The following is a 14,968-nucleotide window of genomic DNA, read 5'->3' as shown; positions in this document are numbered from 1 at the left end:
CCTCCTCCTCTCTACAAAGCATCTAGATGAAGTAACAATTACTTGAGCAATTAGCTGATGATGTGTTTAATCGTGTGGCGTGTGAAGTACATTCACAGACGAGAGCGACAGTCACCGACTGCTGAATGCAATCATGCACACATCTCTCTGAACACTCCCTGAAGACTTCTGACTATCAGCATCAAGTCAAACCAACTGGCAGGTTATTCTGGTTCACAACCGGAAAAGACCTTCTGACTGACATGAAGTGACCAATCCCAACGTTTGTTGCAGCATGCATGCATTACATTGATCAAAAGTGTTTACACATTGTTACTGTATAGGACTGATTTGTATCAGCCGCCTGGGACTCTACTTCACACTGAGCAGATTGAAGACCAAACACCTGGGTGTGCGTGCAGACACACACACACACACACACACACACATCCCTAGTGTAACTCATTAGCAGTCTGGCACAGTGAAATCACAGGAGCCAAATAAACGGAGGGGAAGTTGTGAACGGCTCCGACGTTCAGTGTTTACATGTGAAATCCCTCAGGAGAAAAGCGACTATGTGTCATCCTGAGAACGTTTCTGCAGGAAAACACACGCTGATCTGAAACGAGAACTAAACACAGCTCCATCATGACCAGAAATACCAGAAAACCATTAGAGGATGAAGAATGCTACCAACACTATAAGAAAATGACAACACCACCATATTCAAATCTATATATTACATTAATTTATTCATTTAGCTGACGCTTTTATCCAAAGCGACTTACAATTGCTATATATGTCAGAGGTCGCACACCTCTGGAGCAACTAGGGGTTAAGTGTCTTGCTCAGGGACACATCGGTGTCTCACAGTGGATTCGAACCCGGGTCTCTCACACCAAAGGCATGTGTCTTGCGCCAACACCACCCCATATATAGTTTGCTTTTGGTTTTATACTTCACTCAGAAACTGCTGGAAAGTTTAACAAATAACTAAAGAAATGGCTAAAACAACAAATTAAACATGACATTCTGAAGTAGAAAGATTGAACTACTGGTAACACCAATAACCTGTTAAGACACTTTCCATTTTTTCTTTCGCATAAAAAAAAGTTTGTAAGCTTTTTAAGAAGCATAAAGCCGGACATGACAATCTCTCAAACTTTCTAGACAAACTCACACCTTGAACTAAATGCAGACATGCAGGTTTCTGCATTTGTAGTTTTAACACCACGATCTGAGCTTTACTATGTTTCATCAGAGTAACTGCCAGAAGAAGAGTTTGTTCTGCTGTATTTGGAAGTGAGAAGCAAACTTAACATCTACAACCTTTCTGTGACCTTTCCAGAGGCCCGGGATTATTGGATGACGGTTTTAAATATACATTACTCTTCAAACTAAAAGTTCCAGAAGAAGGTTTTCACAGCAAGGCCATAGAAGCAACATTTCTGGTTCCCCAAAGAACCTGTCAGTTAACAGTCCTTAAAAGAACCATTTATTTTTTTCTTAGTGTGAGAAACATTTCACCCTCTTTCCACTACAAAGAATTCAAAGCAGAACAGAAAGGTTCTATTGATGTTCCCTGGAAGGATCTTTATACCTTTATTTTCATGTGTAGGTGTGCAAACATCATTTTGTGTGTTAAGTCTGCATACAAACCTTTCATGAACATATCATGTTTTGTACTAAAATTGATTTTAAATGTATGAAAAAATTTAGAGGAACAACTGAAACCACATGAAAAAAAAACATACTCTGGATTACCTTATATGCATCATTATTTCATCTTTAATACACTATTCAGAATACACATATTCTGAAGAATGTTAGTAACCCATTGGTAGCCACTGACTTCTATACTGTATTTCCATACTACAGAAGTCAATTTCTTTTTATCAATATTCTTCAAAACAAACAACAGAAGACAGAAACTCCTACAGGTTTGGAACAACTTCCAAGTTTCATTTTGGGGTAAACTATCCCCTTTGAGTGATTGAAATACTGCAGTTGGTGCTGAATATGGTTCATTATTGCTCTTTGTCTTCGTTTTTCTTCTTTTGAGAGCCGTTCTAATTATGTGTAGCTTGAAACAAAAGGAATTTCTGCATTTCTATAGATGTTTTGCCCTCAGGTCTCCACTCCAATCACGTGACTGAAAACCATGAATTATTAGTGAAGGAGACCCAATTTCTAGCCAAGTACAACTGAGCATAAAACTAATCATGTTCACAACAGACGTTTCGTGACTTGAGAAACTAGTTTCAAAGTAGCTTTCCCACCGAGCACCACAAAGACGTGATGACCGAGCGAGTGAAAGCCCTCTCAGAAACATCTGCTCACGGTTTAATGTGCTGCTAATCAGGACAAGAGGCCGATCAGTCCACATCAGATCCCACACTGAGGAAATGTCCATCTTTCCCCTCCGCACACCCATCTACCGCGGTGGCGCCGTCTTCCAGCAAATGAAATAACGAGGGGTTTCCATAGTGATGGCAGAGGAGCGGGAATCTGACTCGTGTGAAGGATGAAGCCTGTTCTCCAGGGGTCCCCGGGGAGCCCACGGCTCTACATCTTTCTCTTTCATACTCTCTCCCTTCTCCTCTCTCTCTGTCTCTGTCTCTGGAGCAGCATGTACTTTAGTGTGTCAGGGGTAAGTCTGTGCGTTCAAAGCGTCAACTCAAACTCAGAAGCGTTCGGCATCATTACTGTATCGCAGAAACCGCGAGCAAAGGTTTGGCGTGACTACCGTCTCTCTGAATGGGTTTCTCTCTCCTGACCTCCCAGTCTCGTTTAATCGCTCCCCATCTATTTTTATTTCACCTATATTTGTCTTTCACAAAGGCAACGGTACCTGTGAAACCTCAATGGGATTGAGAGAAAGAAAACAGGTAAAGAGCGAGCGACCAGACGGTCAGACCTTGGCCGTTCACCTGGACGAGGAAGAAACACAGTGTTGCTTGAAGGTCACTGGTCAGATAGACGGCTCATAACAGAGGTTTTACTTGCTTGTTTTGAACACACACACACAAAAAGAGAAAAGAAAACGTCCTCTCTGGTCCACCCAGAACATTTACTGAATGTAAACTGCGAAAGATGTTTTAAAGATCTCCCACATCTCTCCTGCATCATACAGGAGATCTCAAACAGAACTCAACATTTCTCAAATGATCTGAGCTGCTCCACTTTCATTTTACAGCATTATACTTTCGTTGGATGACTCATTTAAATCCGAATAAGAAATTGTAAGAGAAATATCAAAGTCAAAGTTGACATTATAATAAAACACAACAATTCATAAAACTCTTTATAGGTATTTTTGTCTAATTGACCTGTAAAAAACAAAAGAAAATAATAATAAATAAAACATTAAAAACAAGATTTGCTTGGGAATCAACCTGCATATGATAATAAATATTTTGCACAAAAATATATTTTGTTTTAAACTTATTGTTTATACTTATGCTGCCTTCACGTGCTAATGGAATTTTCGTAAATATGAGTTTCCTAATTCCTAGGAAATTCCGAATCCTAAATTAGCACTTGAAGGCAGTATTAAAATAAAATAAAATAAAATAAAATAAAATCTAACAACAACAACAACAACAACAAAAAAAATATTCCAAAATATATAATGGCATTATAGTGATACTATAACACAAAACCAAGCCTTAGTACATAACACACCTCAGCTCTATCAGTTACACTGGCTCTGATTGGCAGCACTGTAGCATGTCTGTACACATGTACTCAACGCAGGCTTCATCATTTCTCTTCTACTCTCTAAAACTAACTACTTCAACTATTTGCACTAAACATCACAGCACATTAACTGCTCTCTATAAAAACAGACCAGTACTATACTTCCATGCAATTATTGCAACTGCATTCTTTTTATGTATACTATATTCCTTGTGTATATTTTATGTATATAGTGCATACTGTGTATATTGTGTAAAGGTGCATATTGTTATTTATGTATATTGTAAGTGTATAAATATCATCTATACTGCTTTGTTGCATAGACTTACACTTAAGAATTTGACCACCGTTGCACTTGTGTAACACGGTGTGTGACGATAAAAATACTCGATTTAATTATAGCTGCTTATATAGTCTGTCTATCTCGTCTTTATCTTGTTTCAAGGTTTCTGAGATTTTTGCAAGAAAACAAAACACAAAGATTAATTAAAAACTCATTAAGGAGCGGTTTTAGTCTGTGTTCTAATCCCTTTACCGCGGGGATGTTTCTAAGGCATTAGATGCAACAGAGCAGACACTTTATCTGAACACACTGCAGATCACACATAAGTGTTTTTACATAACCATATATTTTCAGTTAACACAAACACCTCAGTCTTTTTGGATTCATTTCCATCTCCCCGCCGTTCTCTGCTGTGTTTCCTGTCACAGATCGCCACAGGTGACCAGTTCATTGATCGCGATACACACACCGTACAGGAAACAGCTGGCAGACCCGCAGAGAGACAGAAAAACACATATATAGATGCAAAGGCAGGGATATATTTAGCACGCTAGTCCTGTGACAGAGCATGAAACAGAAGAGTGATGAACAAATGAAGACTGTGAGCAGAGATGCGTTTCATCAGAGACACAACAGTCAGACAAACGTTACTCCGTCCATTGACCTGAAAACACAGACAGAGTCATTCTGAATAATTGACGACCATTAGAGCATCCAACTCATATTTCATTAGTTTCAGCATTCTCACGCACTCCGTCGCTGATTGTTCACATTACGACAATGGCGTCACAAACACAGTGACGTCTGTCTGTTCAAATCTTGCACATAATTAGAGAAATAGACAATTTTCTTGCTTGTTTTTTCTTCATCAGATTTGGGGAAATGTAATATTTAATTTGCAGTGAATGGGTGCTGTCAGAATGAGAGTCCAAAGGGATGATAACAACATAACAAAGATCCACACTACTCCAAGTCCAGCAATTAACATCTTGGGAAGGATCAAAAGTTGACATCAAATCAATCAAGATGTTTATAACTTCAGACTGTTGTTTCTGGCTAAAATAAGAGTCCTTCATCTATAATACTGCTTTCTCCAGTGAATAACTCAACTGGTCTGAATCAGGGGAGAAATCTGCTCAGATCAAGCAATTTTTACAAGCCCAAAACTGTTCTAAACAAATATGTGAGTGGATTTTGATGTGAGAGACAACAGTGGAGGTAAGGAAGTGTTATTATGGATTAAGTACTGGTATTTTTGCCAGAATCAAGGGTTTGAAGTTAAAAACATCTTAATGGATATGTTTCTTAGAAACACACAGCTTTTCTCTTCACAAGACAAGACTGGAGTGTGTGGGTTACTTGTGGATTACTGTGATGTGTTTATCAGCTGTTTGGACTCTCATTCTGACGGCACCCATTCACTGCAGAGGAACTATTGCTGAGCAAGAGATGTAAAATTTGATCAAATCTGTTGGACTACTTCTTTAAAGGATTAAATGAAGCACACATGGGACAAAGTTAAATGTTTTGCATCAAAAAACCCTCAGATTGCAGCAGCTCCCAGCATGTGCCCTTATGAGACTGCAGAAACTGTTCCTAGTCCAAACACTATGATCACTTGTGAACTTGTTAGTCAATGAAACCGCAACACTGTGGATTAATCATAGTTTGTGGGATGTGAAAACAAGTCTTGCAAGCTCTTAAAACTTGCAAATTTGAGTCAAACGTCCAAATTTACCAGTTAAAAGTGATTGCGTACTTAACACTAATAGTATATGATTGTGTAAAGTGTGCACAATATACGCAAAATGAAAAAGCACAACGCAAAGAAACTGTGAGTCTTTAAATATGCACAAAAATCAAAAAGGCCTTCTTGCACCTGATTTAACAGATGTATTATTATTTATAGCACTTTACACATGCATGACTTTCTTCTGCCCTTAAATAAAAATAAATAAATAAATAAATAAATAATATGGAATAGAAACTATTTTCACTCAGAAACTGCAGTAAATTCCACAAATAGTTACAAAGAAATTACATGTAGTACACTGAATTAAATGTCACATTTTGAAGTTGAAACACTGAAATAGTATTTTCTTTGGAAAAGAAAATGTCTCTTCAAAAATAAAATAAAATAAACATTTTGGTTTCACAGAGTGTGGATTCTAGTTAACCCAAGACAATGAAATTCCCATACTGCACATTTTAATATACTTCAGAAAAGCGCAGTATGAAAGCATATTGCACAACGATCAGAAAGTTCTCACTTGGATTTATGTGACGGGTGTTTTGTAAAGTGTGAGTCTCTTTGCTTGATAAATACATATATTTATATTTATATCCAAGTCCTTTCTGCAAAGATTAAAAGCAGGGCATTATCTCAGACGGCCTAGCGATGCTCTTATCTTCTCTAGAGTCCTGCAGACGGATCTGTAGTATCTGTGGACGACCTGAGCTTACTGACACATGAACATCAGAAGCTTCAGGTACCATCTGAGCTGAAAAAACTCATTAAACTTTATCATAGAAACGCGCTGGTTATCTTACAAATGTTCCTCTGCCTGTTCAGAGGATGAAGGAGATAAAAGTGTTTTCACATCGCCGAACAGAAAACACATTCACTCGCGCTTTAGCTTCAAACTGGACTATAAATCGCTGCTTCTGGCACCGGAAATAGCGGCATTATTTAATCTAGACAATATGTTTCTGATTAAAAATAGAAGAAACAACTGCAACAAATCTTCAGATGCTTTTAAACCGACAGCAGAAGAGGGTTTGTGAGCTCCTGCATCTCTCTCACACACAAATCGACTATCTTCTGTCACAAGATAACTGACACAGGATTTCTCAGGCCAGTGGTTCTCAAAATACATTTAACACAGCAGATTAATATAATAAAGTAATAATAAAACAATGAAATACTTCAATTTTTTGTGTTACTTTAATTTTATAAGTCAAATTTAAATTAGCCTATATACTGCATGAAATATTATTAAATATACAGTCAAAAACAGGTCCAACATTAAAAATAAATAAATAAATCATAAATCCCACATACACATATGCAAATGGTTCAAAAATAGATTTATTCCCTTACAGCGTGGAGGTAATAAGACTGAACTGGTGTGAGTGAATAAACCTACATTTTTTATACATTTGCACGTATGGATATTATGCGGGATTTATTATTTTTTATTGAAATGCATGTGTATAAAATATGTAAATATCTGTTTTGAAACTGTATTTATTTTCTTTATTCAAGTAAAAGTGAAGCACTGTGTTGTGACTTGATCCACTCAGAAAAACTGAATAAAGAGAAACTGTCTGTCAGTGAATCAACCCACACTAAAATACAGACCCACACTAATGAATACAAACCTCTCCTCCTACATTTCTCTTTCTATCATATGAAAGATTTAAAGCACCAAACAAAAAGCACGACAAACTAGTGATGTTACGTTCAACACCCAAGCTTCGAAGCATGTATCAAAAAAACCCAACACATTTCACACTGAAACAGTGTGTCTGAGCTGTATTCGTTTTGAGAAAAGCACGTGATCTACGTCATCCGAGACTTCATTCGGCTGAAAACCACGTGACTGCTTCAGTATCGGGTTCAAAAAAAGCAAATCTCAGTGCTGTTTTCTTTACATTCTATTACATTATGCTGTGTTAGCAATGTTTTCTTTTTATTAATTTTTTATTATCGTAATTTATATATTGAGCTGAAAAATTAACATTGGCCATGAAATAACAGAGTTCAAATAAACAGATTAAATTTATGAATTTATGTTTGACTTATTTTACTTATTTTAGTGTCGGTACACCTACACAAATGAAAGACTTTGCCAATGACCATTCTTTATATAAAATGTAATAAAACAAAGAATCAGTTGTTGAACCACATGTGAAACCACTGGCTCTAACGAAACATAATACTTTGGAAGATGGAAGATTATTTATTTTTATGACCGCTAGATGGACACAGCATAAACCATTTTAAAAAGCTTCACATAATGGACTTTTTTTCCGATACAATTGTGTTGAAAGCTTCACTGGTTCAGAACGATTCACTTCGCCATCTCTACAACAAACACTTAAAACCAAAACACCGCGATGAGGCATCAGCATCAGCATCCTTACCAGGATGAACAACCAAACTTACCTGGTCGATCCCCTGACAGCAATTACATGCCACATGAACGCCTGTCACATGTCTTTATAGCTTCCTGCCCTTCAAAATAAAAGCTCCGTTTAATATTACACATTAATTATGTATTTTATCTCTGTTGTTCTTCGATTGTAAGATAGTCAGAATGACACAGTTCTTGAATGTTATAGGCTTATTATGTAAGTCAGTGCATTATTATTTCCTTTTTTTTATTAGTGTTTAAAATGTTTTATTCAAAAGTTATTAATTAATTAAACAAACAAACTTACTGGGCGACCAGGGTAGGCTATGACAGCTGTCATATCATACATGACCAGCTGATGCAAATCATAGATTGTATTCCTACACAGAAGAAAGTGCTGTATGTCGAGCCATTTATTTATCTGGATGTCTCATTAGAGAAAGATGAAATGTATTTGCATTAAGCGCATTAAGAAACTGTACACCTGCAGCAGTGGAGGACTGTTACTCTGCTGCATGGAACTGTGGAAGAACTGAATACAGCACGGTTTGATCTTCAGATGACCAAATTATTATAGAGATTAGGGGTGGGCGGATCGATCTAAATATCGATAGTATCGATGCCAACACGGTTGGTATCGGATCGATACAATTGTAATTGAATCTATATTTTAATTAAATTATCTCTCATCTACGTTCATTATACTTTGCTCGTGTCTTCTACCTCTACAATCCTGGACCTGGCCCACTTTGCTACTCCTCCCCCTCCTGCTGCTCTGCTGTGATTCGTTGTTGTGTCGTCACGTGATTCACTAACACAACGCGCCGAGGAGCAGCGAACAGAGTGACCGAAGCTGATAGCACATTCAGAAGGGGGGCTCAAAGAATGTAATTACACAGGTATATTTGTTCTTTGTTTGTTCTTCAGTAATAATTGTGTGCACTTTGTTTCATTTGCTTTTAAAACCAGAAAAAAGGGAGAGATTTTTATTATTCTTTCTTTATTTATTTAATTTAAAAGGCTGTAAAGAATTCATTCTACAGTGCCTAACTAATAATTTTGTGGACTTCAATACATTAATAAAAAATATTGCCTAAATAATTGATCATTCATTCACCTCAGAAATAATGACATAGACCTACTGCACTCCCCTACAAAAAAGTTTTTTTTTTTTTTAAGTAAAAAGTATCGTATTGGTATCGGTATCGGCAATACTGACCCTATATGTATTTGGTATCGGATCGATACCAAATTTTGCAGTATCGCCCACCACTAATAGAGATCGCTAATGTGTCGTCATCATGACGTATTCCCAGTGGTGAACGCAAAGCATTTTGGGAATCCGCGGCACAAACATTAGGCGCCAGACTTCTTTGCATGGAGGGAAGAACAGTGTTCAAGATGCCGTCTACCTAATTCCCGTCCACGTGTAGAAATTCTGTTAAGCCGAATTCTTGTTTTTCGTTTCTATGCGGAAAAAAAGAAGAAAAAAATAAAAAAGGAGCTGTTTTCTCATTTTCCTACTTTCAATATTAAATCAAAAAAGTATTGTAAGAATGATACACAGATTTAGTTGCCGATCTCCCAAGCTTTTCATAGCATAGTTTTGACATAAAGTGACATATATTACAACTTGCACATTTTTTTTTGTGTGTGTGTGTGTGTGTTTGAGAGCAGGACATGGATTTCTGTCTGATTATCCTAATGACTGAAAATAGCACATGTGAACCCAGCGCTGACAGAAGAGACACGCGGGAAAAGGAGGTTGGATGATAATCATAACTTAAGAAGATCACACCACGATGCTGTACTACTAGTCGCTGGTCACTAAAGACCATAAGTTTAAGAGGTAAAAGCATGGAAAATGCCATATGATCAACTACTGTATGAGCTGCAACTTTCATAACCATACATTTCCTTCCAGAACATTTATAGAACCTAACATCATACGGGGAAAAAAAGTCAAATTGAAGAAGAAAGCAATACTTTCATTTATTAAGTTACTTATTTATTCATCAAGGATGCATTAAATTGACCAAAAGTGACAGTAAAAACATTTCAAAATAAGCTATGTTCTTCTGAACTTTCTATTCTTCAGAGAATCCTGAAAAAAAAGAAAAAATATATATATATCGTTTTTTTTTTTTTTAATTATAAGCAGCACAGTGCAACATTGATAATATAAAAAATGTTTCTCAAGCAGAAAACCTGCATAGGTCTATGTTTTGTTTTTAAAAGTAGCCAGGAAACGTAAACAGAAAGTAGCAAGAGAACTTGTCAAGGTTTGGAACGCCATGAGGCTGAGCAGTTAATGACAGAATTTTTATATATTTTTTTGGTTAAATATCACTTTAATAGTGTAGTAACAAGTCTGGGCAAACTAGGCACCAACCAGAGGCCACATTTTTATGATGTCATCATGTAGACATCTTACCAAATATCTTACAGTTTACAGAAAACTACAAAACACTAAAGCATTTTGATACAAAATATGAAGCTATTTTCATCAACCCTATCAAATACAAATGACACAATACTATTTTAGATTTGAAATACATGTATCATAAATACTGCCCATCTCTGCAGAAGTAGGCTATGCAAATACATATTTGATAGGCAGACAGGACAGCCTATCGTAATGTTCGGACCGAACATTTTGATTGGATGAACATTTTATGGTCCCACGCCTTCGACAGATGACATAAATACATATAAATAAAATCAGACCACCTAATTTAGTGACTGCTATATCAGGATGTGAAGAGACTTTTATCCAGCATAACAAAAAATGTTTTTGGACCAAATCACATACCCTGTCTTTAATCATGTGTTTATTTAACTATTTATTTAACAGCTTCACAAACCAAAACGTGTGTCCTAATTTCACCTTTACACATCATTCCATCTCATCTCATTTATATTATCTTCCTTCTCTTATTTTCCGCTGTGTGCGTCACATCAAAGCCAGAGTGATTGGAAGAGAAACGCGCTCACAAACCAGTCTTAACAAGCTAATTAAATCTGTTTTTTTTTACAACACTCCCTGCTTGTTTATCTGTGTACCGGCAGAGCAGCTGAAATTGCACACACCAAAGACTCGTCTGAACTTCAGATCTAGCCTCTTCTGCGGCGCACGCTGCACTTCTGCGTGACGAAGCGTAATGAGTCCGACCCGTGGTGACGTAAGCTGTATGAGAGGTTAAAGAGCAGCTAAAGTGCTGTGAAACATCTACCACACAAAGAATACTTAATCAAATGTTTTAATGAAACTACTGACACTGTACTGACTATTTTCATAATTTCATTTTTTCCTAAAGTCCACTTAGCTATAATGCTAGTGCACCATCAAAGCCGTAATTAGTTTTTCCACCACCACCTTCTTTCTGACCTTTACAAGTTAACAGGGTGTTTTTGCCATTGTATCTCAAAGATTTCCATATATAAATGACCTCTCCATTTCCATATATAAATGACCTCTAGATCACAAATGAACATGTTATGTTCATTTGTCTAAACACCATGCACTATCATTAATCAGGTCATCTGTCTTTATGAATTTCATAGCCAGAATCTTGAAATCATGCACTATAAATAAAAGTAAGTATATGAGTGATATTTATCTTGATATCTAAGTGATATTTATCTTAATTTATATTTTCTTCACGCATTGAATGTGATTCACTGACAATGTTGTTTCCTTGGTAACCAAACACACTTTGGTAATTAAATCAATACATTGCCTATAAATCAACCGCAACTTTTAATAAAACTTTACTTGAAGCAAAATGGTTTGGTGTGTTGTAAATTTGCACACAATAAATAGCCTGGTAATACACAAATAGATATTAAAATTAAATTTGCCTAAATTATCTTCGTTTTATGAATGTAATAATATTTAATGATAGATTTGCATAGCCTATAATTGAAAGTCTGAGTTTGAGACAATGATAAATAAGGCATTTGAAATTAATTGCAAATAAATGATTGCATGATTGAATGTTTTAGATAACTTTACTGTGACTTTCATATGATGAAATTGGGGTAAAATACTGTACATTTGTGTCAAGTTTAATACAAACTGTATGACATAAATGTTTTTGTAGTTGGAGACAAGTAATTTGTGATGTTTTAGGAAATTTTCTGGATGGACTGTGGAGTTCTGCGCTTGGAAAGTTACATTATGCCTACAAATCAACCTTGTTATATTTCAAGAGATCATGAAAAATCATGTTTCCCATGATATGATCCCTTTATTCAGGCAAAGGTGACTCAGAGATTTTCTGCACCATCATTTGGTTTCTCGTCATGCTCCTGACGCAGCGGGCGAGATTCACCCTACTCAATCCATTTCCACAGAATTGGTGTTTCTGGATGAACAGGCCGTCCGCTCTCATCCTGTAATTTTGGGGAGTTTTGAGTGTCAGCCAGTTCTGTCCTGCTCAGCGTCTGCATTATTCATGAACCCCCTCATTATTCATGCATGTATTTATTAGCACTCTGAGGTACAATTAGGCCGGCTCTGATTCTGAATGTGCTTGTCTGTAGAACCAAAAATGACATAAACAAATCAAACAAAGCAATATCCTCTGACCAGAAACAGCTATTAGCAACTCTGTGTTTTTAATGCTTTGTTGCGGTTCGTTGTTGATGTTCTCAAGATAAAAAAATATCAATATCAATATATCAATATTTAAGTAATTACTATCTATCTATCTACAATTGAAATGACCTTTAAAAGGCGGCGATGTTCAACCTATGATTTAGCTCATAGGGGTTTGGCTGAAGAAATGTTATGAGCCTGTAGTCACGGATTCAGAAATAACATAAAGCTGACGGCGAGTGTGTCTTTATAACCAGACGAGCAGGAAAGTTGATCGTGACGGTGGGAGCGTGACTCTTCGGCCCTGTAAGCAGAGTCCCGTGTCAGTCAAGGGTCATCTGAATACTAACAGTACTCCTGATGTCCAGAGGTCAGGCTGTGAGTGACCGGAGCAGAATATGGTGAATCCCGTAGTCATTTTAATACGATGTTGAGTTTCCTGCCATCCAGACGCCAGAACTGACTCTTTGACATGATCAAAGTGTGCTCAACTTCTGTTTATAACTCTAGAAAGCATACTACTATACTGCCTTCTGGGCTTCTGGTTGATAGTTTAGACCTTTTTACCAAGTAAAAGCCCTTTTAGTCCAATTGTACAAACGTCCAGCTTCAGCTTGTGCTTCATGTGTGTTTATGCTGTGAAGTAAATGTAAGAATTATCTATACAAATTTAATTTCATTTAATTTTGATTTTATTAAAATGTTCAATAAACTGTTCAATTGAAATATATTGTTTACTATTATTTCATATGCCAAGCTTTAGAAAACACATGCAAACGTTTATTGTCTGATTGATTTATGCCATTTTTGGGTTCAATAAAAAGTGGTCCATTAAAAATAATGTCAGGCTTTACAGGGCTTTCATTTTGTTTCGGATAGAGCTGTGTACTCTATTCGCCCCTAGACGGTATCAGTTTACAGTCTTCTTGCTCTTGTTTCTAGTTTTAATGTAGAAGTGAAACTGCATGACTGTGAAAGTAGCACATGATGTTATGAAGGTCCAGATCTTCTCTCTGTCTCTCACACAGACAGACTCATTCGTCTTCTAACTCATAAACATTATCATTCAAGCATCTTTTCCTCACAAGTTTTCCTATATTACCTCAGTTTGTTGCATAATGCTGTCACCTCGAGGGAAACGAGCGTGTTTTTTTAGAGATTCGTTTGCAATCTGCCTGCCAATTGTCAATTAAAACTGCATATCCGTCCAGGGAGCTAAACTCATTAGCTCGGGGAGAAAAGAAAAGAAGCCCGAAACTTTCATGGCTGTGTCTAAATTAGACATGCAGATCATTAAAACCAACTCAAACTAGTTTTGGGTCTGTCAGAAAAGAAATAAAACTCAATCTGCTCCTCCAAAACGAGAAGCAGAAATTAGCAGCAAGAGAAACATATACTGGATCTGTTCTGAATCGAGTCAGCTGCCTGCTGTCTACATAGGGAGCTACATCTTAAGACAGCATCCTATTGACAGAGACCTTCATAAGGGACTGGATATGCATCAGTCTGCATGGCAACAACTTAACATGGAACATAAATAACGCACAAGATCCTTGACTCACAACTGCAGATATTTGGTAAAATAATCCAGTTTTAAAATACTGTAACTGTATACTTTTGAGTATTATTATTAAGTGACTTGACATACAGTCATGTATAGTGACATACAGACCCCCAACCTACAATTCCTGAGGCTTGAACTCACAACCTTTTGGATTACAAGTCCGAATCTCTAACCATCAGGCCATGACTTCCCACATGGCAGAATATTAAAAAACATGTATTTTGGCTCCACCATCTTTGGTGGAGTTTTTCACTGATCCTGTTGCAATGCATCCTGGGACCGGGTGCTCCATTAACGGATAAGATCAAACTTCAGCTAAATCCAGACAGTGAATGTGATTTAGAGTTGGATCAGACTCATCACACAGGCTTCTCTCTCTCTTCTTTGCATCACAGCAGCGTGTGAATGTGAGAAGCTCTCAGCGTGAGTGTGAAACCAGTGTCCTTCTGCAGGGAAACACATGATTTTTCCATATTAGCGGGACTCTTGCGTGCAGGACGGTCACAGGGTACACAAACCTATCAACATCTTTTTTATATATTCATATATTCACATCAGTTTTTACAACAGAAGGTTAAAATATGCTCTTCATTAACATTTAAGGATGCTGGAGCAATTATGCTAATTTGCAAATGACCTCTACTGATTAAAAACAAAATAACTAAAAAAAAATTCACAGTATGAGTGTTTATTTAAAGGGCAACAAA

At 36.8% G+C, this 14,968-nt stretch overlaps 1 protein-coding gene across 3 annotated transcripts in view; it reads right to left on the bottom strand.

Annotated features, from left to right (window-relative positions):
- Positions 1–14,968, bottom strand: part of rbfox3b (RNA binding fox-1 homolog 3b) — a 245,994-nt gene that overhangs the window by 153,826 nt on the left and 77,200 nt on the right. The gene's annotated exons all lie outside the window — the stretch shown is intronic.

Source organism: Carassius carassius, chromosome 1, assembly GCF_963082965.1.
Source record: "Carassius carassius chromosome 1, fCarCar2.1, whole genome shotgun sequence".
NCBI classification, from domain to species: Eukaryota; Metazoa; Chordata; class Actinopteri; order Cypriniformes; family Cyprinidae; genus Carassius; species Carassius carassius.
This window is presented reverse-complemented; position numbering and strand designations above follow the sequence as displayed.